Source organism: Pantherophis guttatus, chromosome 7 (genome assembly GCF_059756535.1).
Source record: "Pantherophis guttatus breed Tessera chromosome 7, ASM5975653v1, whole genome shotgun sequence".
Classification (NCBI taxonomy): Eukaryota; Metazoa; Chordata; class Lepidosauria; order Squamata; family Colubridae; genus Pantherophis; species Pantherophis guttatus.
The window spans coordinates 48330905-48357959 of record NC_142069.1 but is presented as its reverse complement, the minus strand read 5'-3'; the positions used below and the strand labels follow the sequence as shown (position 1 = coordinate 48357959).

General features: G+C 36.3%; 1 protein-coding gene and 1 long non-coding RNA gene across 26 annotated transcripts in view; one reads left to right on the top strand and one right to left on the bottom strand.

Moving 5' to 3' along the window:
* Window positions 1-27055, bottom strand: part of GRIP1 (glutamate receptor interacting protein 1) — a 369729-nt gene that overhangs the window by 220018 nt on the left and 122656 nt on the right. The gene's annotated exons all lie outside the window — the stretch shown is intronic.
* On the top strand, window positions 6802-25565 carry LOC117655628 (uncharacterized). The gene is made up of 3 exons (XR_004588748.2): window positions 6802-6820; window positions 24553-24749; window positions 25419-25565. It is a non-coding gene; the product is annotated as an uncharacterized LOC117655628 (long non-coding RNA).

Genomic DNA, 27055 nt, shown 5'->3' with positions numbered 1-27055 from the left:
AGTAGATCAGAGCTGCAGCCAGCAGTGCTGAGTTGATAATACCAGAACACTAGCAAGCAACAAAAGCCAATTAACTCCAAGGTGGCTAAATTGTGTTAAAGAATTAATCATAAATCAGGCAAGCACACTTCTGAGATAATCTTTAGGATTTAGACACCCAATACATATAGGAACAGACCTATAGTATACATAATAACAGTTAGGAGATAAGTTTAAAATTATGTTTATTAATCAAATTTGTATAATAAAAGCCTTCCTGGAAACACAGGGAACTTGACACTACACTTTTCATACCATAAATACCATTTTTTCAAAGAATCCTCCACAAAATGCTTTGTCAGTCCAAGATGTCCTTCAACGGAACAAAGTATCACAGCATAGATCAAAATCCATTAAAAAAAACTATACTACATCAAGTTCTGCTGGCTTTCATTGTGTTGACCTCCAATCTGGATTTCTACAAATTTAGACTTCTTTTTTTAAACTGGCCTTCAGTGGCCCTGTATCTGTTTAGTTGTATAGTTTTAGTATAGTTTTATGTGTTGTTTTAGCTCCTGATAGGGAGTTGCCCAGAGTTGGTTAGAAGATCGGTGACTATATAAATATTTTAAATAATAAGTAAAATGGAGCTCAAGTAGGACAAAAGAGAAAAACAAAGTAGAGCTGGTCTGCTTCTCTTTTTAAAAGCTCACCTGAGAAGTGTAACAGTATTTGGGTATGACCCTGGGTGATAGGGCAGAGACACAGTTAATCAAGGAAACGGTCAGATAAAAGGCAATTTAGCCCAAAGCAGGAATATTGGCAGGGCTACGGCTCAGAAGGGACTCTCCTTAATTTCTTGGGCTGTAAAGGGGCTGTACTTTCTTGGGATGATGGGGGGAGAGATGTGGGGGGAGAGATTGTGCTTTCTGAGCTTGGTTGTTTTCTTGCAGACATTTCTTTGCCTAATTAGGAAACATCAAGTGCTAGATAATGAAACGTCTGCAAGAAAGCAACCAAACTAGAGACCACCAAGGACCCCATACTTCAAGCCTGAGCTCCAAATATTCTTTTCTATTCTAAATGTACTTTCAGACTTAGAAAGTAGAATTAGTTGATCAGGCCATATTTCTTGTGCAGTATACCTAATGAAGGCTGACAAGAGATGAAAATCTGTGCTCATGATTAGCTCTTTAAAGGCTTGATTTTCACAAGTTTACAGGTTACTGCCCATGAATGGATAAATGAGGTTCTCCAGTAACTCTTTCAGCATCTACATCCTCCATGGAAATTCAAACTATATTGTGTGGTTTTGACATGGAAGAAACAGCAAATTCATTGCAATTGCTTGTACTGGAGCTAAGAGCTAAGACCAATTTGGTTTACTCATCTGTCATATTCTTCTCTAACAGGGAGACCACAACTTGTCAAAGAAGTGAAGTTTGTTAGCTTGGCTAAGAATGTATGATATATGATTTTTACATATACAACTTTTTGCAAACATATTTTTTTTTTCTAATTTTACAATGTGTAGTTTTAGAGGATCTAGAAATGAAATATTCTAAAAATCTAATTGAATCACCAGTTATTCAAATGCATTTGTAAAGTCTTATATTTAGATACCACATCCTATAAATGTAAAATGTGTGCTATTTTCCTTTTTAATTTTGATACTATGCAAGTATGTTTTATCTAACCTGACTCCTTATTTGCAAACAGTTGGTTGATTCTTCTCCTCCTCTTTTTTCTTAGTTTTATTTATCTTCTAAAATGAACATAAATATATGAACAATTAGAAAAGGAAGTATTAAATAGTTTTGCACTATAGAATACAATTTTCTAAGAAATGTGGCTAACCTTATCTGGCATGACACAAATGTTCTATTGCTGTATGTAAATTGCTGCCTGTAGTCTTTGTTAATACTTAAGAAGCAGTGACCCTGCCTATTCCTGCATAGACTATGATGCCTCTCACTCTTTCCCCTCAAGGAAAATTCCCTAATACCAGAAAATGAAAGGTCTAAACCTTCTAATTAAGAAATGGTGCTATAAATTTTAAATCACTTCTGAAAAAATGTAATAAGTAATTTAAGGAGGTTTAAGACAAGCACCACCTCTCTTCCCGTTGCTTTTGGTCTCAGGTGTTACAAAGCGAAAAACATCAGAGAGGCAGTTAAGGGACAGGCAGGTTTTTCTCTAGAGACATTAAGAAGTGACGTGAGGACTAGTTAGATGACATACTTGATATTGTTTACTATAGTCTTATGAGATTATTTGGACATTAGCCTATGAAAAGAATTCTTCCTGTTGAACAGATTCTTTGATGCTGCAATTAATTATTATTATTATGTCACACTCTGCCTGATGATTTGCAATAAACTGCAATTATTTCATATACTGATAAGTAATGTTTAGATGAACTAGAAAAATTACGGGCAAAAACACCACAGGAAGAGAACTTCTTTAAAAGCCTACTGATGTCTGGTGAAAAATGAAAACCAAAATATATTTTGACAGACATTATTGCTCTCTTTATGTGCTGTGTTGTATATTACTGGCTACATTTGCTGCTTCAAACATAACAACTTGCATTATTATTTCAATCATTAATTATTACTGATATTGCAATATTGAGGGACTTCACTGAGTTACTATAATTTTGGCTTCAGTTCAAGAATTCCATAAATTTGTTAATTCCAAAACAAGCTTGCAGAGCTATCAGAATTTTTATTGCTTATGTTGGAAATTCAAGGCAGCTAAACTGTTTCTAACACTGGTTATTTTGAACTATACAGGTAAAATCAGAAAAGCATATACAATATTAAATTCAATAGTTTGTGTGACTATGAATATTATTGCTTGGAATGTCTCATGCTTTTACCTAATAAAGATACTGCTTTTTAATTTAAAGCTTATAAAGCCTGCTATATAGTTCAAATCAGTACAACCACTTCATGCTTAAAAAAATAAATTAAAATAAAAAAAATGTAGAGTAACAATACACTATGGTTTTTAAAGAAAATCCAGGAAAAAATACAATTGAACAGAGATAGAACTATAAACATTGTTCGGGAAAAAAATAGAAACATTTTTTTCATATTCTGAATGTAAATCAAAAACAAAATTCATATACATGTATATATGATGTGTATTATGAAATATCTTGTAAGTATCAGTAATATGACAAAATTTAACTTTCGTTGTAAGATTGTTCATATCTTGTGTTAATTTTTCTATTAATATAATTTTCCACATTTTTTGATATCATTGATCCAATGAAAGATTTTTTTCAGTTTTCCAGTGTTTGTTCATTATAATACTAGTAGTAAACTTTAGTTTCTTTTGTTGTATTGACCGATAAACATTGAAGAACAGATTGATAGCAGGTTTCATTATGAAAAGACCATTAGGCAATTTTCTCAATTTCTTCAGAATGTATCAACCACAAAAACAATTCAGTGGATATAACAATTATATGAACCAATCTGTTTATATCATTATCAAAATATATAGTTCATCCAACAATTTTATTTATATTTTCAAACAACTGTAATGCTTTCTTTGTATTATGTTCATAGTAGACTTTTTAAATAGATATAAGTCTGTGCTAGAAGATCCCAATAAGATTCATGAAGTTCATATAAAATACATGGTTACTTTAGAAGACACATGCTAAGGAATGCATTGCTACAAATTTGGATCAAGATTAAAAAACAACATTACACAAAAATACTAATTTGGATTTCACCTACAGAAACATTAAAACATTAAAATTTTAACTGAGTTGGAGAAGATAATAAGATATAGAGATATATTAAAAGAACAAGGAAATCTGAAAACAAAACAGGAATTGGAACAAGATCTAAATAGAGAAATTGATTGGTGGACATATACACAAATTCGGTTGAAATATAAAGATGATACAAAATTAAATGCAATAAGCACTGAACAAAATGAATTGGACAAAATTATACAAGGGACGGAGGAGAAATTAATCAGTAGAATATACAAATTTTTGCTGCGATATAAAATGGAAGAAGAAATAGTTAAGGATAGAATGATTAAATGGGCAAAAAACTTTAACACCACAATAGAATTGGAGAATTGGGAAAAAATGTGGCAAATAAATACAAAACTAACAATGTCCACGGCATACAAGGAAAACCAGCTGAAGATGTTTCATAGATGGCATCTACTCCTGGCTAGACTTGCAAAAATGTTTCCAAGTAAATCTCCAGTGTGTTGGAAATGTAACAAGAGCTACGGAACATACTACCAACTCTGGTAGACATGTCCAGCTGCAAAGAAGTTCTGGCCTAAAATTAAAGAATGGCTAGAGAAAATAATAGAACAACCTATGAGCAGAAAACCAGAGACATTCTTATTAGGGATATTTACGGAAAAATACACCAAGGAAATAAAATATTTGATCTTACACATCATAACAGCTGCCCGTATAGTATTCACACAAAATTGGAAAAAAGAAAATATACCAACAGAAGAAGAGTTGATAAAAAAAATCCTAGAGTGTGCCGAGATGGATAAATTAACAAAAGAGCTTAAAGAAAAAGAGGATATGGAATATTATATAATCTGTCACAAATGATATAAGTGTCTGTAGAATAGGAATAACGGAGAAGAAAAATAGGGGTGAAATGTAAAAAAGGAAAGAATGAATATGTCAATGTATAGAAAATATAAAGTTAATAGGGGTCTTAATAAATACACTGTAATTAAAAGAGAGGGGACAAGAAGAAACTGGAATAATATAAAGCGAAAAGGGAGAAAATGTAAATACTAGAATATCACCACGAAATAGCTGTTAAGAGAGTATATATATAAATGTTGTATGTCTTGTAATGTCATTTTATGTTATAATAATAATAATAATAATAATAATAATAATAATAATAATAATAATAATATTCATGAAGTTCAAAGCTCACATCTAGAGTAAAATCCAGATTTATCTTCATGAAGTGCTGATTAATCAAACAATGAGAGGAGAGGAGAGAGGTCAAGAGAAAATAATTGTTTCAATGTTGTTAAAACATCTAGACAGAGTTTTAGGTTACAGTATGAAATGCGGCAGCTCTTAGTTCCTGATTGGTTTAATATAATAGAATTGGTATAATAGATTTATCAAAATTTTAATATCCTACTACATAACATTTATATATTTGAACTACAAGTAAAATATATAATAGAGTTTTCAAGAAAAATAAGCATGCTATATGTAAACAAATTAATTATCATGTATTCTCTTTTTATATTAAAATTCTATATATTCTTATTAATGAACTGTAGTAATATATCTACAATAAGATTAAACCAAACAGTTGTTTGTTGGTAACCCTAGTTAATTGGAAAAAGCTATCTAATCCAATAATATTAATTATTACTTGAGCCAGTGCTTATAACGGATTAATTATTCCAATCAATTTACTACAAATATTAATCTGTATTAATATTTCTAATCAAATAATCCTGCCACTAACACTAAAAATCAAATTGGGAACCATCTTCTAAACAATGTTTTTTTTGGTAGAAGTAATGAAAAGTGTGTTTGTCCATTTAATAATATTATTATCTAATCGATTAAAGCAAGTTTATCAATTCTTTTTAAATAATCACCTCCCAAATTATCCTTACTTAGAGCTTAGCCAGTTTTTATATCAAATCACACTTATTACATATCCTGGTATTAATCTACCAGTATCAAGATAATATTTACATTCCTTAATTATTATTGCAATTAGATCTGATACTCTTAAGGATTTCTTTAATGCACTTTTAAGATTATCAGTCCCCAATCCTACATATGTATAAGTCCTGCTTGTAAAGTTCCCCTTCATTATTATTGCATTCAGTAGTTCTATTATCCATGCTTTTCTTAGTTCCTTGATTTTTTACCTTCTTTCCACCAAAAAGATGCTTCTACTCTGATAAAATGACAAGCAGTAAAAGAGAAATAAATGAAACAGAAAACATACACATATTTACTGCCCTCCTTATAAGGAACTGTTTTAGTTTATAATACACCTTCCATTAGATAGAATAAATGCCCTACTCAGCAAATTATACTCTGCAGCATTTTTAAAGTACCCAAAGAGTGATACAGTATTAACTTCCATATTATCACAAGTGCAATTAGTACTAAAAGCTAAAGTGATGCTCATTACCATTATAAAGTGAGCAGTAAAACATTGATATGAAATATAAAGCTTCTGGGCTGATTCATTTATCTCATACCTAAAATGGGAAAATATTTAAAAGAAATGGGAAGAGTGTGATCCTGCTCAAAATATAAAGTACAGTATCTACAATAATCTACTATAACAGAACGATTCGCTCGCCTTCTGCCTTTCTGTTTCTGTCCTGCCTTTATTGTGGTCAGCTTGGGGCAGCTGTGTACATATCTAATGCTCCCCACGTTCTATTTTCCCTAAAACAAAAACCCTGTGAGGTGAGTTAGGTCTAAAGAGAATGGGCCAAAATCATCCAGCATGTTACAACATTGGAGTATCTGGTGTAATACAGTTTCTCCTCTTTTTCTAAGAATTTCAGTTCATGTTGTATCTGTTTATCCATGTCCATTATGACTCTCCTCTTAAATACTATGTGTTATAATTCATTACTTTATACTTAAATATATTTCATCATATAATCAGATTTTTGAAATGTTTAGAAGATATGCCCACAGTACATCCTATGCATCTGACACAACTGACAGGATGAATGTTCTAGAAGTTTAAACCTAAAAGAGCTGGGTAAAACCTCAAGAGCACAATAATAATCCTCTCCCTTTCGCAGTCCTCTTCAAGTATGTCTCTCTCTCTATGTATGTATGTACTGTATGTATATAGGTATGTGTATATATGTATGTGAAATGCTTATATATATTTGTGGCTGAGTTTGAAAGTCAGCAAAGATAGTTTGTGATCACAAACCAGGACCTATGAAATCCATTCTTTTTCATTTCCTAAGACCAATAGAAGAGAATATATGTAAGATCAGGGTTGAATTGTGGAATCCTTGGTGCTTCTGAGCTTGGTTGTTTGCTTCTGGAAGGAGGGAGGGAGGGAGGGAGGCTTTCTGATCACTATTTCTTTGGAGAAAGCAGAAATGGAGAGCAGTCTCTTCCCTTCCCTCACTAATCTCCTTGGAGAATTCTATAAGCCAAACTGATATTTCTGTTTCCAATACCAATACAAAATTACCCAGCTTGATCTTTTTTGCTTGTATAAACAATGTGTGCGCTAATGAGCAGCACAAGCCCCAAATTATGAATATCATTGTACTTCTAAACATATAGAAGCTGTGATTGTCTAGAGAACCATTTTAAAAATACTCAGGGCAAAATATCCAAGTTTTTAAGAGTAAATAAGCTATTGTGAAAATGGACGGGTATATATCGGGTATTTTGAGAGAGCTGATGGCACATTGAAAAGCTATAATGAAATATGCCATCTTTTGCTGACTCTTCAATCCCTGCTATATTGTGCTAATACTCTCCAAATGCAGCTTCTGTTGGAAGGGTGACCAAACTCTCATCCTTGTGGAAATCAATGGATGATGAGGGAGACAGGTTTTCCAAATGGGGAACTGATGAACTGTACATCCATCTCATCTCATTTAAAGCTCCCCATTAATGTGCTTACCCAGACAGGCTCCGACTTGAAGCACACGATGATTGTACAGTTCAGAAATACTCTCGCAACTAGACTATTTTTAGGATCACCTAAAAAAAAAATACACATCTTGGTCAAGGAATACTAAGGAAAAGTGACAAATAGAAGAGAGGTAGGTAGGTAAAGGATAACATATTACTTTTATCTGCATGCCCGATTACTTTAGATTACATTCATATGTGCTGCTTTAAAATGCAGTTTAGCACAATCTTAGTTTTAGTTTCTTTATTTTCTTCCCATTAAGTTATTGCTTTCTATTGAATAAGTTATCTTGCTCATTGTATTTGAAAAACAATTTGTCTTTCATTACCACAAGTTTGGATGCTGACTTTGTTTCCTTTCTGCTCTCTTCATCTGCTATCTGCTCTAAACAACTTTTCAGTGAGTTTACATTCTTTTCTATAGCACAATTTCTTCAAAAGTATCTAATTTTCCAGAACCTATTTTACTAATATGTGCCAGTTTGGTATAGTAGTTAATGCATCAGGCTTCAAACTGGGAGAGGCTAGAAACCAGGGGATAGGTTCTATCCCGGCCTTAGGCATGAATTGGGTGATCTTGGGCCACTCAGCATCTCGTAGCCCTAGGCAGTAGGGAATGGCAAACCATTTCTGAAATCTTGCCAAGAAAGCTGCTGTCAGGCCTGAAACGGACCTAGCTATGACCGGATAGTTTCTATGGGGTTTCTTTCTCAAGGTTTCAGGCTGACACAGCTTAGAGCTGGAGAGGGGAGTAAGAGGGGGAGTGGTGTAACTCAAACAGCATAGCTTTCTGTTGAGTCAGAGGCATTCCAACGGCTGGCTGGGCAGAGGAGGTAACCAAGCAACCAGCCAGCTTCCAGATTGGGCAATGTGATTTATTGTTTTGGGAAATGGGGAAATGTTTCTTCTTAAGGTTGTGGAAAGTGCAGGAAGATTCAGAACTGGTTTTCCACTGGTTCCACAGCCCTGACAGCTGCAGGGGCTAATCCAGGCAGCTACCAGGTATCAATTTCAACTTCAAGGCACAAAAATCCCTCTAATAAACTACCTTACTTTCTATTCTCTTTCAATTTATGTGGCATAGCTGACCCTGAGTGACCCTGAGAGAAAGCTCATCTTATAACTGCTGGAGTTTAAAGTTCAAATATAATGAAAATGCTTGTATAATGAAGCTGCCTCCTGCAGCCCTCTGCCAGCAAAAACGGAGCTCAGGCGAGCCGGCTCCATTTTTGCTGGCAGAGGGCTGCAGGAGGCCAACCTGGCCGAAAACGGGGCCCAGAGGGACACGCAGCCCCCTTGCTCCATTTTCACTAGCAGAGGACTAGCAAAACAAAACAAAAGCAAAATAAAACAAAAGGAAAAATGTTTTCCCTTTTGCATTTGAGCATCCAAGAAGGGACAGGAAAGGAGAAAGTGAAAGAGGAAAGACAAAGAAAAAGAAGGAAAGTGTCAAGGTTCTAAGTAATACAAAGATAGTAAGAGAGTAAGGAGGAAAAAAAGAAAGAAAGAAGGGAAGGAAGAAGAAAGAATGAAGAGGAAAGGAAAAAGAAAAGGAAGGAAAGAAGGAAGGAAGGAAGGAGAGAAGGAAGGAAGGAAGGAAGGAAGGAAGGAAGGAAGGAAGGAAGGAAGGAAGGAAGGAAAGAAAAAAAATCTGGCCTTAGTACTTGGGCACCAGCAGCCCTGCTGCCCTTTCACCATCCCCTTTTCTCCTCTTCCTGACCTCTCCTGTTGGTCTCCCATCCTATTGCTGAGGATGCTTTGGTTACAAAGCCGGGTCTCTTTGCGTAGAAAGAGATTGGGCTTCTCTCTGACCCATACACCTTGCCCTCCTGCACACACCATGAGCAACCTGGCCAAAGAGAGCAAGAACAGCAGCAGCAGCCTTGAGGAGGTAAGCGCAGCTGGCCTGAGAAGAACGGCAAGGCTCCTCTGGAGGACATGGGTTTAGCACTCTCCCTGATTTCGCCTTCCTCCACTGAAGACAATGGATCCCCCCAGCCCCACCTGTGCCACCACAGGTACCCCTGACACGAGTGATGTTGAGCTGGCCATTGCCACCTCAGCCACACAGACACACAGAGATACACAGACACACACAGAGTCAAACATAACTCTGATGCAGCCCTCAATGAAATCGAGTTTGACACCTCTGCTTTAGAGTATCTTGGGCATGTCTACTAAGCAGAATTTCAGTATACCCCTCCTATCTTTCTTTGATCTTCTTTGAATCAGTTACTGTTGTCCAATAATATCAATAGCATATCAATATGAGGTTGGGGGTTGGAATCTACTTCTGAGTTCAAAGATCTTCTGGAAAACTTTCCTCGCTTTTTTGTATCTGTTTCAATCTTCAATGTCTTTACATATGTCATTGGAATACTGCTTCTTGTCTCTTTTGACAGGTCTTTGTTAAGTTTCTTCCTGGGAACTTTGTTTTTCTTGGCTCTCATTTCTGTTCTACTAGCAATTTCCTCCATCTGTTCTGACATCTAGTTTTCCTTCTTTTGTTTCTTGGTCTTTGGCAGTCTCTTTTCACATTCATTTCTTAAAAACTCTTGAATTCAATCCACAGTTCTCCATCAATGAAGTTTAGGACTTCAAAGGGATTTCTAATATTCTCCTTGACAATAGAGGGTATGTACCAGCGGTGGATTCTACTTACCTTTACTACCGGTTTGCAATGGGACCGTGTTCTCTTCTGCACATGCGCAGAAGCATTTTGATGACATTGGGGTCGGTAGGCGGAGCCTCCCACCAGTTTTACTACCAGTTCTATAGAACCGGTGCGAACCAGGGGCAACCCACCACTGGTATGTACTCAGTCATATTGTGGCAATTGATTGACTTTCTTCTTCTGGTTTAGCTGAATTTGGAACTTGCACATAATCATTTTGTAACATGTTCCACAGTCTGACCTTTCCCATATCTTTGCTGTTATAGCTGAGTTCTTCTATCTCATTGTTGAATAATATAGTCAATTTTATTTCTGTGTCCACCTACTGAAGTTCACATATACAAGCATCATTTTGATTAATGGAAGACAGTGTGAGCAATGAAAAAATACAGTTTTTTATTAGTATTTTTTTTTGTTTAGCAATCACAATTGGGACCAGCAACCTGGTTGTTAAGTGAAGGCATTGTTAAAAGAAACTGTAACTACATGCAACTTTTCTTCAGTTTTTCTTTGCTTTACAGACCTGTGAAGATCATAAATATGAGGATTGGTCACAAAGTTACTTTTTTATCATCATACAGTAACTGCAAATAGTCACTAAATGTGGCAGTCACTAAATGAGGACTACTTGTATTGATTCACAGAAATTGATAAGGTATTCTTCAGCTTCATTTCAGTTTCCTAATCCATAAACTTCAGTTACATTTTCTTCCTGATGATTTCCAACTTTGGAATTCTAGTCTCTAATCACAAGCAGCAAATCTTGTTTGCATTTCTGTCAATTTCAAATTCAACTTGTCCATAAAACTCATCAAATCCTGTTCTTCTGTGATCGGATCATAAATTAGGATCATTATCATATTAAAGGATTGCTAGTGAAGTCTAACTGACATTACTCAATCATTATTGCATTGGTTGCCCTCTCACATCCTTGGAAGAGCTTTCTAGCTCCCGCTGCCTTAAGGAAGTTCAGAACATTCTTAAAGATCCATCTCATCCTGGGTACCCTTTTTTTGAACAATTACCATCTGGCAGACGGTACAGGATAATAAAAACAAGGACAAATAGGCTGAAAAACAGCTTCTATCCCAGGGCAGTAACTATGTTGAATTCTACTGTATAGTGCAATATTAATGTAATATCGGGTTTTCAATTCAATTGTATAGAATGTGAAGGATGTGTGTTTGTGTTTTATTTTTATAGTTATAATGTACACTGAAGATGACATTTAATTTTGTTGTACGAGGTGCAATAACAATAAAGTAAACTAAACTAAACTAGACAAGGACTATTCTTGTTATATGTTCATAAATGTAAAACTATTTCTTCTTTGTTTTTCATGTTTTGATTAGTAAATTGTATGATCTTCTCCCTGAAAGTGTCCAATTCTAGTCCACTTCAATTTGCTATCACCTGAGATGTCAATGTATGGTCAATTGATTTAATCTTTCACTGTATTTGGCTTTTCCATATTCATACTTCCTATGTTCCATGTTCCCACTGTAATTCTGTCTTTACATCTTTGGTTTTTCTTTTCATGCATGGCAACATCAGCAACTAAACTTCCCAAAATATTTAATCTAGTCATGTCATAAATACCACTAGTATATTGAAAGATACTCAGCCAGGGCCGGATTTTCCTATAGGCTAACTAGGCTTCAGCCTAGGGCCTCAAGATCAAGAGGGGCCTACACAGTGGTGGGATTCTGGGGGTTCTAGGGGGTTCGGCCGAACCCTTTGTTAAATTGCTGGCTCGCCCGCCCCTCGCCTCCCACCCGTGCGGCGCCAGCCTACCGTAGCCAGGGGGAGGCAATTGTGGCTCTTTTACAACCTGTGAACTTCAACTTCCAGAATTCCTGAGACAGCTTGTCTGTCTCAGGAATTCTGGGAGTTGAAGGCCACAGGTTGTAAAAGAGCCACAATTGCCCACCCCTTCCCTAGCCTGAGTTCCGCTGCCTGGGATCCACGTGGGCTGCCACGTGGTTCCCCACCGGCTCCGGACGCAAGAGAGCAGGATGGAGAAAGTAGCTTCCACGCCTTCACTCACCCTCCCTCTCTGCTCTGTTGGATCGCGGCCGTTCGCTTACCCCGCCCACTCCCAGTCTATTGCTGCCTCCGATGGCTAGAGGAAAAAAATAATTCAAATTCTTGCCGCGGGGCTTCAAAGGGCCGCCCTAGAGCCAGTGGTGCAGCCGAACCCTTTGTTAAATTGCTGGCTTGCCCCGCCCCTCCGCACCACTATTTATTGCCAATAAATAGTGGTGGGCGAGGGGCGGGGGAGCCAGCAATTTAACAAAGGGTTCGGTGGTTTTTTTGTAATTTTATTGGCCCACGGAGCTTCAGCATAGGCTAATTAGCCCTTGATTAGATCGGCTCCCGACCCCCAGCTGATTTGCTCTCAGCTGTTTTGCTCAGAGCTCTGCTGCTTGCTTGGAAAGAGTGCAGATTTTTTTCCCCCTAGTTATACTGAAAAACAAAAGAGAAAGTAAAACAGGCTGTTGGCTTTGCACGTTTGAAAATTAGGCAGGCAGATTTCTTTTTCCTCACCAAAAAAGGTAGGTGCAAACAACATGAAATTTAGGGAAAAAGAGGAGATTTTAAAACACAAAAGAAAAAATGTTCTATTTAACTAGGGAATTGTAATAATTGAGATACTATTAATTGTATATTGTGTTGAAAGCAGAAATGGTTAAGTTGTGGTTTGGAGGAATATATGGGGGAAATTATTTGGTTTATTATTATTGGTAAATATAATTAATTGATTTGTAAGAAATTGGATTGCATGGAAATAATTGGAATATTCATGTTCATATTGATTAATATACAAAAAAGGTAGTTATATAACTAATTGATTTATATTAAAATGTTGAATTCATATTAAACAACTGTAATATTACATAATTAACCAATGTGAGGATGGATATAAAAATAGATGACAATGGGAAGGGGTATAATATAGAATAGAAGGGAAAAATTGAATTTGATTAAGATTAGAGATGAGGATGAAGGGTAATATTGGTTTTTTACAAAAATAGATGAGGACTAAATATGGCAAAAAGGAAATATAGAAATTGTAAATTTAATTGAAATGACTAAACACTGTTTAAATTTATGAACCGGCCAAATACTCTGTTCAAACAAAATACATTGTATGTTTGTATGTGTGTTTCTAATTATTGCTATTTATTCATATTTGTTCTCTTTTATTCTTTAAAGTTTAACAATTCATTCTTTATCTTAATATCTTTATATTTGTTTGGGGTTGGCTTTCTTCCCTTTCATCTTTTTTATTGTACAGCAATCTTTCTCCTCAAACCTACCACCTCTCTCTTTTCTTTCCTTCTTACTTTCTCTTCCTCCCCCTCTTCTTCTCCTCCCTACTTCCTCTTCCTTTCTCCTTCTCCTCCTCCCTTCCTCCCTCTCTTACCCTCCCTCCTACTCTAATTTCCCTTCCCTTCCTTCATCCCTCTCTAATGCTGTATCCTTTTATGCATATGGACTACTCAGAGGGCTGAAAAAGTTATTTCTGACTGGTCCTCGCACTTTTTTTTTTTATTGTAAAAGTTTTACAATTACATTTTCACCCCATTTTCGCCCCCCTAACCCACCCCAAACTCCCCAACCCACCCTCCCTAACCTACCCTAACCCTCCCCTCCCCCCGGACTTCCATAGAATGTACCCCATCATTATCCCCTTTATATAAAAAACCCTTGAACCCCCCCAACCCCCATATCATTTTTCATCTTCACATAGTTGAAATATTTCTATCTTAATATAATATAATACTATCAATGAAAAGCTATCTGATATTTCCTAGTTTGATATTTGTTCTGCACATAATCTATCCACTTTTTCCATTCACATTCATAAGTCTCTTGTGAGCGGTCTTTTAAATATGCTGAAATCTTTGCCATCTCAGCGAAACTGGCCATCTTCAAAGTCCATTCTTGAACAGTGGGCAAAGCTTCATTTTTCCAATATTTACCTATCAACAATCTCGCTGCTGTAATCATATACAAAATCAACTTTGTTTCATCCACTGTAAAACCCTTAGCTATACCCAATAAAAACAATTGTGGAGAAAATTGAATTTTTTTCTTCAAAACATTCTGCATGACCCACCAAATTTTTATCCAAAAAGCCTTAACTTTCTTACAGGTCCACCAAATATGATAATATGTAGCATCTGTACAATCACACCTCCAACATTTTGGCTGAACATTAGGGTACATACACGACAATTTCTTAGGGTCTAAATGCCATCTATAAAACATTTTGTAAAAATTTTCCCTCAGATTCTGCGACTGTGTAAATTTAACATTCTGAACCCAAATTTTTTCCCATGTTTCCAACATCACTGGTTCTTCAAAATTTTGTGCCCACTTAATCATACAGTCTTTAACTAATTCAGTTTCTGAATCCCTTTCTAACAAAACATTATAAAGTCTTTTAATATGCATTGGACCTTTCTCTTTTATATGTCTAACCAGTTCTTCCTCATGCAACATAATACCAATTTTTTGGTCCTCTTTCCATCTCAATTGTAATTGATTATATTGAAACCAAGTTAAGTTAATCCTTTTGTCCAACAGTGTCTGTAATGTCTTCAGCTGCCATCTGCCCGCATCTGTAAAAAGAACCTCTTTGTATAAAAACCCCCCGAGTGACATTATATTTGTATTCCACATAATATGACCAAGATCCAGCCATAGCGGTATTTTATAATCCCATTTGAATCGGTGCTTCTTCCAAACTCTCATCAAAGAATCTCTAAGTATATGGCTTTTGAATACTTTATCCACTTTGTTATCATAGAATAAGTAAGCATGCCATCCAAATTCAAGATCAAAACTTTCTATGTTCAGTATTCCAGTCTTTTTCCTTCCAAACCAATCACTTGCTAAAGTCAAAGCTGCTGCTTCATAATATAACTGTAGGTTTGGAAGTTTAAGACCTCCCCTTTCTGGAACATCTTGCATGATTTTCAATTTCACTCTCGGTTTTTTCTCGTTCCAGACAAACTTATTCACTCCAGTTTGCCAGACTTTCAGTTGTTTATCACTTTTAAGCACCGGAATCATTTGGAACAAATGACTGGTCCTCGCACTTTTGACCAGTCCTCGATCTTACGACTGTCCTCACATTTTACGTTTTTGCCCTATCTTGTCACCATGGTGAAGAGAAGCAGTTGTGAAATGAGTGACATGGTTGTTAAGAAAGCTGCACGGGCATAAATGTGAGGATGGTCATAAGTGTGAGGACCGGTCAAAAGTGCGAGGACCAGTCAGAAATGACTTTTTTCAGCCCTCTGAAAAAAGTCTATGCACATAGCCACGGCCACCCGGTCACATGATTGCCAAGCCACACCCCAACTAAGCCACGCCCACAGTCCTGTTGTTAAAAAAATTGAATCCCACCACTGGTGAAAGGGCCTCATAAGTGGAATAGCCTAGGGCCTCTTTTCATCTAAATCCGGCCCTGTACTCAGCTCTTCCTCTGTAATGTGTAGAGTGCCATTTGACCTGAGAGACCTAGTTTATCCAGTAATATTTTTCCACAAGCTTTGATAGGTCACTTATCTTACATCATTCTTTGCTTGATAAAACTGAATGTGTAGCTTTGCATAATTTCACTCAATAAATCAATGAACAAGTATAATATTTTTGCTCATTCAATTAACTGGGTTTTCTCTTTATCTAGTTTTAGAACATATGGACATCAGATCACACCTTATGTCAAATTTGTGCAGAAATAATGAAAATCCAAAAGGGTTCACAAAATTTTAAGAACCACTGAAGGGCTATAGGAAAATAGGCAGGAGAATGGGGCAAAAGAAGAAACAATCCATTGCTGCATCAAAGAACAGTATGGTAAAAGAAATCACAGAGCTATGGAGAAAAGATGTGATGGAGGGGAGCAGAAAATGATGAAGAAATGATGAAAAGTATTTTATGATATGTATTATAGATTGCAAAAATTGTTGCAAAGAAGGTAGGCAAAGAGGACGAACAAACTGCAAAGATGAAGAGAGGAGGAGAAAAATATAGATTTTGATAGAAATAAAGAAACAAAAAATGTTTTTGAAGTTGGTGCAAAACAAAAGGGCTGCCTCCAACAGAAGAAACAGAATTAAAAATAGAACTGATGAAATTATTTGGGATGAAACCCAAGAGGGAAAATGCTGGGAAGAGTATTGCAAAGATTTCTATGGCCATCACAGAGATTTGCTGAAGAGGCAAATTAGTCCATTATAAAATGGATGTAATTTCATAAAAAATTGTGAGAATGATGAAAAATAGAAAAGCTGAAGCTACAGATGCTATGACAGTTAAAATATGGATGTAGCATGCTAATGAAATGTCTGTGCAAGTTGTTTAATGTGCATCTGGAGATTGTATCTCTATTTGATGATTGGATGATTAATTGTTCCCCTAGTCAAAAGCAAAGGCAGCAAGACTAAATGCAAAATCCATGCAGGGAGAGGGTGGTTTAGCTTATTAAGTGTGCCTGGAAAGTTGTTTTGCTCAGTTATGACTGAATGACTATGAGAGGAGAAACTGAGCAACTTTTTGAAAACGTAGTGCAGTTTTATGCTAAGAAGTCTAGGGGTCATAAACCAAAGATCCATTTGTTGGACAAAGACTTGGGAGAAACCAAGAATGAAAAGCTAGGGGAATGCAGTAGGTCCAGATGATGAGCCGAGGTGGCGCAGTGGTTAGAGTGCAGTACTGCAGCTACTTCAGCTGACTGCTAGTTCAGCAGATCAGCGGATCAAATCTCACCGGCTCAAGGTTGACTCAGCCTTCCATCCTTCTGAAATGAGGACCCAGATTGTTGGGGGCAATATGCTATTTAGTATACTGTCTTTGGTGTAAGCCGCCCAGAGTCCTCGGAGAGTGGGCGGCATAGAAATATGATTAATAATAAAAATAATAATAATAATAAAGAAGCAGACAGTTATTTCCAACAAGGGGAGGGAATCTGGGGAAAGAATGGCTGGAGTTTGACTACTTGCCTAATTAGAGGAATTGAAATTCATTCTTCTAAAGGAGAGTTGCCAATCTCTGCTCCTCACTCCCGCTTAGCTGATGGCATGTTTTAAGTCTTGGAAGTCTCCCAAACTCAGGATCCAGCTGCTTGGTCTCTGAATCAGCTATCACTTATGCTGAGACTGAGTCATCCTCACCAGGCAGCTGATAGCTTGTTGATTTCCCAGCTACAGGCTAAGTGTCTGCTAGGTTCTCCACTTCATAATTATCCTCAGGGAGAAGTATCTTATCCACTTATCCTATTAACTATTTTCTTTTTAAAATAACTGGATGTAAATCATTCCTAATAATTTTCTAAACACTTGTAAATGCTATAAAACAGCCCAAAAGTCTCCTGTCATGTTCTTCTATTAACAGCATTATATGTAAAAACAGCACATTAACTAGGTAATCCAATTCAATTTCCTCTATGTCTACATCTTCCATTGGAACAAATAATAGTTGATTTGAAGTACCTACAAGACCTATATGAGCCAAGTGGTTTGAAAAGTTTTAGAAATTAACGAGAATATTAAATAAAGTTGTTTTCATGATCAGAGGCAATGGGCTGATTTAATCTGATAAAATAAAAAATCATTTAAAAATACAAATTCCTTCTAAATGGAAAAATGCAGATCAATATATTCATCTACTATAATAATCTATTCTTGCCATATTCCAGGATAAGAATACTGCCAATGTGACTTAACACAGATTATTTTTTGGTTCCTTTGTCAGTGTTGATGGTTGATGACTACTTGGAGTAGTCTCCATTTTCTTGGCAAGACTTGGAAGGAATGGCAAACCTTGCCTCCTAAGGCTGAGAGAGTATGATTGGCCCAAAGTCACCCAGATGCCTTTATGCTAACACAAAACTAGAACTCTGGTCTCCAAGTTTGTCTGATTCCTTAACCATGACAACAAATTAACCATCCACTTCAATTCAACCATAAGAATACTCTATTAATAAACTTTTCTAAATTAGATTAATGAGCACATTTAACATTATTTTTGTCAATTTTATTTTATTATATTTTACATTAATATCCAAAGATCATTTGATGGACAATCATTAATTTAAATACATTTAATAGTACAACATGCTATCCCTAATAGTACGAAGTGGATTACATCACACATAAAGGATGTAAACATACTGCAGTCAAAGATAAGACCATTAATTGAAATTAATTGAGCTAGTATATTTGAATAAACAGCTGAAAATAATATATAGTCATGTTCAATATATAAATATGTAAATTATAACCAGATGGACATCACCTATAACAACTGAAATGTTTTAGGAAGCACAAATTCAGATACCTGAACTAGAAGTGTTTATTTCAGAAGTCATTTTCAACATACTTGTATATACTTGTGCTCAGAAGTAATCCCTAGTAATTCAGTAATTCTTAGCAAACACCTACAGGAATGATATCAGAACACCAGAAAATTCAATGATTCTGACTACTTGAAAAAGGCTCCTCATCTTTCTGGGTGAAATTAGAGAAATTAAACCACTGGATCTATTTACAGCTAGTGAAATAAGCTTCGTGTTGACACTCCTGTTACGTATTTATTTATCTAATTTACATGTTCCAGTTTTTATATATGGAAGACTCGTAAGATTGTGATATATACACACATATATCCAGACAGAGAAGAATCTACTGACATTTCCCCACACACAGATCCCGTCACTGCCTGTGGTTTACAGAAGAATTGTGGGAGTTGAAACAAGTGAAGAGACCATGAGTTCTACTCCTGCTTTTGGTATGAAGCTAGTTGGATGATCCTGAGTCAGTCGTTTTCTTTCAGCCCTAGGAAGGACGCAATGGCAAACCATTTCAAAAAAACCTTGCCAAGAAAACTGCAGGCAGTCTTTGAGAATCAGACACAATAGAAGGGGGAAAAAAACTCTTTAACATTTATCTCCTTTCCCCACCACCATCTGTACATGAGCATGCAGATTTGTAAAATAGAACATGCAGCACTCTGGATTCAACACAGGTGCACTATAAAGTACCTTTTGCAGGTTGAATCTGATATACCACACAGCTCTATTGGCAGTTGATAGGATTCATACCCTTCCATCTTGCTTCCTAACTTGCTGCATTTATCAGATTTTGCAGTGATTTGCTGGAACTGATGTTGCAATAAACTTTGGATTCTTAACATTCTGGGAACAGAGTCTTAAAGGAGTTTTAATGTAATTTGTATCCCCTGGTGGTATCTATGACTTTTCTTTTTTCTGTGCTTGGCTAGCACAACACATAATAGAATCTTATCACAGCTTAGATTTTTTTAAAAATAAATTCCACTATACAATTGTGCCAGGTGATTTAAAACACACTTGAGACAGGTATAGCTTTAGAATGTCTTCCTTTCAAAATAAATAAATAATTGTCTTCATTTTACAGTGCAACTATATTGAAGTCTACCTTCCCTCTAACTCCCTGTTCAATAATAAATATAAAAGCTCACCAAAAAATAAACCACAATCATATAGTTGCCAAATAACAACAGAAAAAGTTTCTACAGAAAGATATTTTCAGCTGGCATTCCAAAATGAAAGAAAAATATATTCAACTCGTGATAACTACTATAATACTCTTCTATTAAATATTACATAATCTATTATATTCTTATATAATCAAAGGTATATAAACACTATGGCAGAAAATCAGGGAATGGGAAAACCACACCAGATATTATGTCACAATTTAAAGACTATTTCCTTAATCATGTGGCATTTGAAATGAATTGTCCTAAAAATTCGTTGTTCTAAAGGCCAAGAACTAACAGAGGCTGTTTGTTACTTGTGTAAGAAAGTAGGTCAGATAATAATTGTTGCTTCAGATGGGAAAGGAGCAAAAAGGCACTCAGTTCTTCCAGGCATGGGCAAATTAAGGCTTTGGCAGCGACTATGCCTTCAGAGCCCAAAATCTTGTTACTGGAATAAAATCTATTTCAATTATTTTCTCTGAGCCTCTTAAATATAAAGTAAAGTGATTTCAAAGTGGTTAATAGCCACTTTCCTATTTTCTTCTTTCATTGCGAACAACAAAATTAGTTTTAAAAATAAGCGAAAGGGTTTGCATGATAAAGTTACAATATGCTTCCGCTAAAAGGCAGATTAGTATTTTGATGAACAATGATGTCACATTTTGCTCATTTATAAACAAACATATAAAATATGTTTACAATATTCAAAAAAACTATTGTGCCAAAATGTCTGGAATTATCAGTGCACAGCATGGTTTGTAATCATTAGATTAGATTAGATTAGATTAGATTAGATTATTCTATGTTCTTTCCAAATTTATTTTCCACATCTTAAAATGCAACCAATTGTTTTATATTCATAGCAACCCAATTAATATCAATAAACTACTAGATTAGTTAGGTCTATCATTCTTTAAGGTACTATGCACTGTTAGTCAGCACCTGAAGTAGAACCCCTGCTGTCCTACGAATACATACCATCTTCACTGGATTTTAAATCAACATAAATTAATTCCTTTATCACCTTGAAGCTAATTGTAGCACATTTATTAGCTATAGATGATATTGTGAATCAACTAGAAGGGAAGGAGGCAACACTCTATGAATCTTTGCATGAATAAAGTCATGCATTCTATTCATGACATATCCAGTTCAAAGAATCTCTGAAAAATAACCCCTAATTTAAGCCATTGAAAGTCAGTGTTAAAAAAAGTATTTCCCAATATAGTGTCCACCAAATTAGTAGGTTTTCTAATTTGCCATTCTCCATTGATCATACTGTCTGGGAACAATGGCAGTGGTTCTCCGAACCATTTGAACTGAACTGTAGATGGATCATTAGCATGACTCAATATGGATTATTTATATTACAGTATATGAATGGATTAGAATACTTGCATTTTATATCTTTTTAAAATCTTATTACAAGATTTACATGTGTAAGATAGATAAGTAAACAATGACCAGAAAGACAAAGAAATAGTATTTGCCATATTTTTCAGAGTATAATATGCTCCGGAGTATAAAATGCACATTAGTTTTTGGGGAGGAAAACAAGAAAAAAAAAAATCTGCCTCTGCCTACCAGCATCCATCGATATTCATCTGGCTAGTGTCCCTGCAGCAAACAGCCTGGTCAGTTTCAGCATGTTATTGTAGCCTGATTTACCATGAACAGCTGATTGGAGGTTGGATCAGCCTCCTGGAATACCACCAATCAGCTGTTCCACGCTGTGGGGATCAGCAGAGCCCATCTCCGCCTCCATGTGTTGTGTTTTTGGCCTCCAAGCATCAAATTTTTGGCCTTTGCACACTCTGTTTTAGACCCGTTTCAGGCTGCGGGGATCGCCACAGCACATCGCTGCCAATTGCCACCACCGTGCGTCATGTTTTTGGCCCGCGTGTGTCGTGTTTTCAGACTCCACATGCCCCATTTTTGGCCTCCACGCATCACATTTTTGGCTGATTCCCCGCCACCTGGAACCGGCCAAAAATGCCATGAACGGAGGCTAAAAACAGGGCATGCAAAGACCAAAAATATGATGTGTGGTGGCCAAAAAGCAATGCTTGGAGGTGGCAATCAGCAGCAATGTGCTGTGGTGATCCCCGCAGTCTGGAACGGGTCTGAAATGGGGTGTGCGGAGGCTGAAAACGTGACGCACTGAGGCCGAAAATGGCTGAAATGTGGGGGCCGGTGGGTGGGCAGGGCTTTGGCAACATTCGGTGTATAAGATGCACCACAATTTTCACCCAGTTTGGGGGGGGGGAGTGTGTCTTATACTCCAAAAAGTATGGTATATGCATTTAACATTTTAACTATTTTGCCATAAAAAAATCGGATTTAAATCATCAATACATCAGGAGTGATTGAGGCTTAATCTACACCAACTTTTTATTGTATAAAGTTGTACAAAAATCAGCTGCTGCTTTGAATAAAACACTAGGTATTCTCAAATATGAGCATAAAACATTAGCGAATATTTCATAAAATTATATGGCACATGGACTACCGTATTTTCTGGCGTATAAGATGACTTTTTAACACATGAAAATCTTCTCAAAAGTTGGGGGTCGTCTTATACGCCGGGTGTCGTTCTTCTGTAACCAGGCAGACCAGCCCGAAAGACTCTGACGAGCCTTAAATAGCTCTGGCGATCCAAGCTCTGAAGATCCCAGCTTTGCCTGCTAATCAGGCAACTCAGCTGGGATCGCCAGAGCCCTGTAAAAGGAAAAAAGTTTTCCCCCTCCAGCTTGCTTACCTTAGCTGCTAATCGCAACGCTTGCCTTGCTTCGCTTGCCTGAATCCATTCCATCAGCAAGCCACTCCAAGCAGGCAGGGAGTTGTGGACTTCAACTCCCAGAATTCCTCAGCCAGCAAAACAAAGCTGGCTGAGGAATTCTGGGAGTTGAAGTCTGCAAGTCTTAAAGTTGCCAAGGTTGGAGACCCCTGTTCTATGGGGTAAGTTTTTTTCCCCTTTGGGAGCTTTTAAAAAAATAGTTAATTGGGGGGTTTTTTAGTTGTTCTTTTTTAGACCTAGCCATTTAAAGTTTAGGAAGTTTTAAATTTAGTTTTCATATAAAAATAAAAATAAAATAAAATAATATTTGTGCAGCTTTCTGAGATTTAGTGTGTTTCTGTAGTGTTTCACTCTAACTACACAAACACACAAAATCTCACAAAGCTGTATGTGGAATTTTGTGTGTGTAAGTGTGAAAGTTGTTTTTTGGGGCTTTTTGGCGCTGTGTGAGGTTCCTGCTTGTTGCAGGGGCCATTTTGGGTCTAGCACAGCTGCTTTTACATTGTGGGTGAGCCTGTTGTGTTGTGTTGTGTGTGTGTAAAGTGTGAAAGTTGTTTTTTGGGGCTTTTGTGGCTGTGTGAGGTTCCTGCTTGTTGCAGGGGCCATTTTGGATCTAGCACAGCTGCTTTTACATTGTGGGTGAGCCAGTTGATGTTTTTTAATTTTTATTTGGTGTGCGTTGGAAGAGGGGTAGTCTTATACGGTGAGTATAGCCCAAACCCTATATTTTAACAGGAAAAGTCGGGGGTCGTCTTATACGCCGGAAAATACGGTATATATGTTCTTGAAGTTCTTTCTTCAAGAACTAAAAAACAACATTGGGAAGTTATAATCTTCTCACATTAGGTAAAAAGGGTTTTTTTTTTGTTTTTATCCAACCTTTTTTTCATATACAACTCATGGCAGCAAACATACCAATAGTTCTTCTTCCTCCTATTTTTCCCATAATACTGTAATGCTATAAGATGAGTTGGGCTGAGATAGTATTACATGAAAAACACACTTGTTATATTTTAAAGGAAGAAATGTATTCTTTACCAGCACATTAATATATATGTTTAATCCTTTGTACTGGTTTATTGGAACAAGTAGAACAATCTGAATCTCTCAGTAACTTCATTTGGCCTCCTTGCTTTACTGTTTTAGTGTCAAGTATTAAGCACTCTATTGAAAATACCTTTTTTTACATGCAACCCAATGATTGCACTCTAGACTTCCAAAATATTGTCTTCTTTTCAATATCAATTACTTCCAGAATGTCAAACTCTGTCAAGTTTAATTTCATGCAAAGTGCCCTGCCAAATCTTCAGTACAAAAGTTCATGTATGATGTAACCTATTAAAGAACAATTTGGAATACTAAGAAAGAAATTTAGTAAGGAAGCAGCCATTTATTTAACCATAATGATTTAGTATACCTAACATTTGTGTTATCAATCAAAAACCAAGCACAACAGATGTTATAAAACAGTTAATATATTTGCACTGAATATAATTAAATATTTTATTATTATTATTATTATTATTATTATTATTATTATTATTATTATTATTATTATTTCTTTTATTCATTAAACATGAAACTCAGTCAACTGAACATTTAAAGATGTGTCATAAATACCATTGACTGGTGCTAATGGTTGATATGGATTGCTACCAGCATCCTAGGTACTGTATCAACCAAGTATCTTCTTAAAATATATGATGTTCGGAGTAGTGCAGTTTTTTGCAGTTCCACTGCTGTTATTGTAGAAAGCTGCAATTTCTTGATGTGTTTTGTAAAATTGTTGGACATGGTACCAAATGCCCCGATGACAATGGGTATCATGGTTACATGTTTCTTCCATAGCCTTGTAGTTTTGATGGCCAGGTCGCGATATTTCGTTATTTTTTCCAGTTCTTTTTCTTCGACTCTGGCATCTCCTAGTACAGCGATATCAATAAACTGTATGCTTCAGCCCTCAACAACCGTGATGTCTGGCGTGTCGTGTTCCAAATGACAATATGTCTGTATTTGAAAGTCCCACAAGATCTTCATGTTCTCATTTTCGGTAACTTTCTCCACTTTGTGCTCCCATGACTTTTTGGATACAGGTAATTCATATTTTTTACATAATGACCAGTGGATTAATTTAGCAATTTGGTCATGTCTAGCTTTGTAATCAGTTTGTGCAATTTTGCTGCATTCATATATTAAATGTGAAACAGTTTTGACTTTGTTGTTGCAACAAAGCCTGGATAGCTCAACAGACAGAGCTCTGTAATTTAACAACAGCTGTCTGTAATTAAAGTAAGATCGAATCTCGCCAGGCTCAAGGTTGACTCAGCCTTCCATCCTTTCTAAGGTAGGTAAATTGAGGACCCAGTTTGTGGGGGCAATAAGCTGACTTTGTATAAATATACAAAAGTATGAAGGCTATTGCTTAACGCATATTGTAAGCCGCCCTGAGTCTCCGGAGAAGGGCGGCATATAAATCAAATTTTAAAAAAAAAAAAGTCAGCAATTTGGATTGTCAGTGGATTTTTGTATCTTCGCTTTCACGGCATTAGTTTGTAGTGCTTGTTCTTGAGCAGCGAATATTAAACCTTCCGTTTCTTTCTTGATGGTTCCCATCTTAAGCCATGTCCATGTTGTTGTTGTTGTTGTTGTTGTTGTTGTTGTTGTTGTTGTTAATAATATTCATTTGCAGTGCCCTGTAAATGAATAGCTTATTGTTCAAAATGAATTGCTTTACAAATTTTGAATTTTTTCTTTCATCATAGGAGGATCATCAAGAACATGACAACTTTACATGCTTTACCATGCTTTACATGGTATTGACAGCTGTACTGAATGCACTAGTGTAAAAGTGGAATATAAAAGATGGTAAATAAATCAGGCAATAAATAGATTAATAAATTCAAAAACAGTATGAAGTTTGTAAAACAATTGATATCTACTGTCAAGGCTCTCGTCAGTCATCAACATGAAACTGAAACTCTTTGTTCATGGAAACATAACTATTGCTCTGTGCTCTGAATGACTGATTGAATGAATAAATAAATAAATAAGTTCTCTTTCTTAAACCATTGATTTCTCATCAAATAACACTGGGAACAATATTTACTGTAGAACAGCATGCTAATTAACTTAGTCCCCTGGAAACATTGTTCAGTATATTTAAATATATGATTTTACGCAAGTGGGTAGTCAGCAGAAGAAAAGCTTGGAATTTGCTTGTGTTTAATCTGACAATTTAAAACATAAAGTCTACTCTCCCATTCTTCAGCTAAAGGCCCAAATGAAAACCCCTCAAAAATATTATTTTTACTATATTATAAATCAGCATCTGACGGGCCTACTTGGATAAGAGTGAAATACATTCTTCATCTTCCTTTTAGAAAAGAAGTATTCATAATTTCAACTAAAATCTCATTTGCCTATCCATTCACTGACATGTGAAAAAGTCCCATTAACATTCCATAAATTCCTAATTTCCAAGGAGTTTTGTTTGTACTTTCAAAACAGACAGTAGCCAGGGAGAAATGGAAGAGTCAAAAGCCAAATGTAAACAAATACAGGAAGATATTTATGTTTTATTTAAAAGGGAAAAGAGGGGGTCTTCACTTTCTGAATATTCAAAAACCATTATGGTTATCCTGTGAGCATTGATGTTTAAATGGAGGTTTGGGGCCTGTGAAATGACAGCATCTTGAGCTGCAGTGGCGCAGTGGTTAGAATGCAGTACTGCTGCTACTTCTGCTGATCACCGGCTGCCAGCAGTTTGGCAGATCGAATCTCACCAGGCTCAAGGTTGACTCAGCTTTCCATTCTTCTGAGGTCGGTAAAATGAGGACCCAGATTGTTGGGGGCAATATGCTGACTCTGTAAACCGTTTAGAGAGGGCTGTAAAGCAGTATATTATTGCTATTGCTATCTTTGAGAATAAGGAGTATTTTTTTATTTCTATTTTATTACCTCATTCTATTATCTTGCTTGGTAAATTGAACCTGATGCCAGAGTATAGAAGCAAAAACTTAACTGTTCTTCATGCCTATCTTAACAGGTACCATGGCTGAATGCTCAGATCAAAGACAAGCAGTGCAATATCAGGCTAGCTTGGATCAACCAGCAGCCACAGCACTGCTTTCCATTAGCCATCATACCACACAGACTACTGTGATATTTTTTAAACAATAAGGACTACAGTAGGGTAGTGGAACATGCCCTGATCTTGGTAGGGAAATGAGGGACGGAGGGTATTGTATCTATTTTTCTGCGGACTGCCAGGGGTTCGATCCTGACTGCCTCAAGGTCGGCCTTCCATCCTTCTGAGGTCGGTAAAATCAGGACCCAGATTGTTTGGGGCAATATGCTGACTCTGTAAACCACTTAAGAGAGTGTTGTGAAGCACTGTGAA